The sequence below is a fragment of the Neovison vison genome, chromosome 1, assembly GCF_020171115.1.
Source record: "Neovison vison isolate M4711 chromosome 1, ASM_NN_V1, whole genome shotgun sequence".
In the NCBI taxonomy this organism is placed as follows: domain Eukaryota; kingdom Metazoa; phylum Chordata; class Mammalia; order Carnivora; family Mustelidae; genus Neogale; species Neogale vison.
The window spans coordinates 41,132,695-41,136,591 of record NC_058091.1 but is presented as its reverse complement, the minus strand read 5'-3'; positions in this window follow the sequence as shown (position 1 = coordinate 41,136,591).

Genomic DNA, 3,897 nt, shown 5'->3' with positions numbered 1-3,897 from the left:
CCGACAAATACCTCCAAGGAATGGCAATGGAAATTAAAAGTGCTCTGATGAAGACAGCAGAAAGCCCTGACAAGTGAAAGAGAAATTCAAGAACCTTCTCAGAATGTTCCCTATGTTTGTTAAGACTGTACAATTAACAGAGAGGGAGAGGTACCTGGGTGGCTCAGTGAGTTGTGCCACCTGCTTGCGATTTTGGCTCAGGTCATGAACTCAGGTAGCCCCCCATCAGGCTCTGTGCTCAATGGGGAGGTATCTCAATCTCTGCTTGAGATTCTCTCCCACTGCCCCTCCCCATATTTTCTCTCTCTCTCTCTCTCACAATCTTTCTCTTAAATAAATAATTTTTTTTTTTTTAATGAACATACAGGGAGGGGTTCCTGGGTGGCTCAGTTGGTCAGGGGTCTGACTCTTGATTTTGGCTCAGATCATGATCTCAGGGTCATGAGGTTAAGCCCCACATAGGACTCTCTGTGCTCAGGGGGAGTCTGCCTGAGGTTCTCTACTTCCTCTTCCTCTGTCCCTTCCCCCCCATACATGTGCACACACATTCTGTCTCTCTAAAATAAATAAATCTTTAAAAAAAGAGAAGCTAGGGACACCTCGGTGACTCAGTTGGTTAAGCAACTGCCTTTGGCTCACGTCATGATCCCAGAGTCCCAGGATCAAGTCCCACATCCAGCTCCCAGCTCCCCGGAGAGTCTGCTTCTCCCTCTGACCTTCTCCCCTCTCATGCTCTCTGTCTCTCTCTTTCTCTCTCTCTCAAATAAATAAAATATTTTTAAAAAATTTGTTTAAAAAAAGAAAAAGAAAAACTAATGGTGATTTATAAACAAATAAATAAAATTAACAGAGAGGGAAGGAAAATATTTTAGGCTAAAAAGAAAATCTTCAGGTATCTCTGATCTGGCTAATGGCTTCATTTACTCCAGCAATGCCTCATAAATTACAGGTCATGACCCACTAGTGGATTGTGAAATCTTTTTTAAAAAAGAAATAAAGGAAAAAAAATACTAGAACACATTGTATGTAGGAAGGATACTACTTTGTGAGTTTTGTTTTGTTTTGAAGTAATATTTGTGGGGCACTGGGCTGGGCCAGTCAGTGGCACATGTGACTCTTGGTCTCAGGGTCATGAGTTCAAGCCCCACAATGGGCACAGAGCTCACGTAAAAGAAATAAAAATAAAAGTAATATTTATAAGGGGTGCTGGCTCTGGCTCAGTTGGTGGAGCGTGTGACTCTTGATCTTGGGGTTATGAGTTCATACCCCACGCTGGATGCAGAGGTTACTTAAAAATAAAATCTTTTAAAATAATAAAAAAATTTTTAAAATAAACTCTCTAAAAAAGTTAATATTTAGGGGCTCTGGGTAGCTCAATGGGTTAGACCTCTGCCTTTGGCTAAGGTCATGATCTCAGGGTCCTGGGATCGAGCCCCAAATTGGGCTCTCTGCTCAGCAGGGAGCCTGCTACCCCCCCCAACCTTGCCTGCCACTCTGCCTACTTGTGATTTCTCTGTCAAATAAGAAAATAAAATCTTTTTTTTAAAAAAAAGGTATTATTTATAGGTATAAGTATGTGATAGTTTGCAGTGTGGATTGTATTTATTGCAGCTCACAAAAACAAAGAATTTATAATGGATTCCATGAAGGGTTAACGCCTACACTTCTATAAAGTTCTTTATTTTCATTACTAAAATCCTTGCATCTCTAAAATCTGCCTTTTTATCTCATACATAATAGGTGTCCTATCAGTCACTGATGAAGAAAAAAAATGATCATTTCCCTCAGAAAATGACCAAAAAGAAAGGAATCAAGACTCATGGTTCCTCTGATTTACCACACACCATACAGTCATGCTGGTTCACCTCTGTTGAGGGAGGATGAGCCATGGCTGGGGAGGGAGGTAAGAACTAGAGAGGCAGGTTATTGCAAACGTTCTTGTGGAGTTTGATATCTGTAATGGAGAGCTATGACCCATGTTAAGCAAGAGACTGATGTGGTCAGCATGGTGGGGGTTTAGGAAGGTCACTCTGAGTCTTGTGTGGAGAATGGAATGAATGGATGGATGGATGAGGTGGAGAGATGTTAGTTGAGAGGCTATTAAGATCCAGACAAGAGGAGATGGTGCCCTAAACCAGGATAGTGGCAAAAGAGATAGAGAGAATAGAATGAATAGATGTTTCTAAAACTGAGCTCAAAGAGCTGGGTGGTTGATTGGATGGAACGAGCAGGAAGGGAGAGTCAAGGAGGCCCACATTTCTGGCAGGGACTGCAGGGAGCATAGTCACACCACCATAAAAGGAGGAGATTTAGCAAGAAGGAAGTGAGTTTAATTTAGAGGGTATTAGATTGGAGGGTCCTCTTATGGAAGATTCCAGCAAAAATACGCTACTGGCAATTTTAAAGGTAGGTCTGCAGCTCAAGAAAATGTTGGGATTGAAATGTATCTTTTTTCTTTTTTTTTTTTAATGTTTTTTTTTTTTAAGATTTTATTTATTCATTTGTTAGAGAGAGAGAGGGAGAGAGAGCGAGCACAGGCAGACAGAATGGTAGGCAGAGGCAGAGGGAGAAGCAGGCTCCCCGCAGAGCAAGGAGCCTGATGTGGGACTCGAGCCCAGGACACTGGGATCATGACCTGAGCCGAAGGCAGCTGCTTAACCAACTGAGCCACCCAGGCGTCCCAAAATGTATCTTTTTGAATTTTAATCCAATTTTTTGTTTTCTGTAATTTTGTTTTCTATACATATGGTTGCACATACTGAAGTAAAAGGTTGAATACAGCCAAGATCAAAGGCTTATTATTCTCTTGATTTTCTCAGAATTTGATATACTTTTGCTTCTCAGAAAACCAAATGCCTGGAAAAGGTATTTGAAATCTCTTCTGATATTTAAATGCTCTCTTAATATTATTTTCCGGAAGAAGGAGGCCGGGGAAGAAGGCTGCTTTATCTTGAGTGAAGTACCTCTAGAAGGCTGCTTTTACTCATTCTCCTGTGAGAAAAGGTATTTCTTTTTAAATTTCCCAGCATTTTAGCCTTCATAGCCCCATGTGGCAGTAAATCCTAAACTTCAAGTTCCCATCTTCGTATTTGTGAAGGCAGGGCGTGTAAAGGGACATGTGGTACAGTTGCTCAAAACAGTATTGAGAGGGTGAACTCTCCAACCAGACTCCCAGCCTTGTATCTTATTAGTTATGTGATCCTGACCACGTTATTTCAACTCTCTACACTCAGTTGCCATAACTCTAGAATAGGAGCGATGATAGTACCCACCTCTTGGGGTTATGAAGATAACTTCTGTAAAAGCATTTGAGAACCTGGGGGCGCCTGGGTGGCTCAGTGGGTTAAGCCGCTACCTTCGGCTCAGGTCATGATCCTAGGGTCCTGGGATCGAGCCCCGCATCGGGCTCTCTGCTCACCTGGGAGCCTGCTTCCTTCTCTCTCTCTCTCTCTGCCTGCTTGTGATCTCTCTCTATCAAATAAAAATCTAAAAAAAAAAAAAAAATTAAAAAAAAAAAAAACATTTGAGAACCTGAAATACTATGTGCATTCAATCATTGCATATTACCAGGAAGTAATTCTGTCAAAGACATTTTTTTCCTCCTGAACTCAATACCACTACTGATTAAAAATGGTAGAGAAATATTATTTTAGATCAGGTTTTCCAATCAGAAACAGAGTTTTGTATATAAAATATCTAAAGCTCATCTTCTCTGGGAACTCTTCGGGATCCACAGAAGTCTAAGAGTGGAACCCTATGAAGCAAGTCAGAATCGATAAGGTAGCCTCTTTGGAAAAGAATTTCTAGACGGTTAGGGATTAGGACAAGAGCAGCAAGAATTAGTGTCCGAAGTTTACTGAAAAAAACAACAGTTCTATATTCCAAACAGCCATGTTC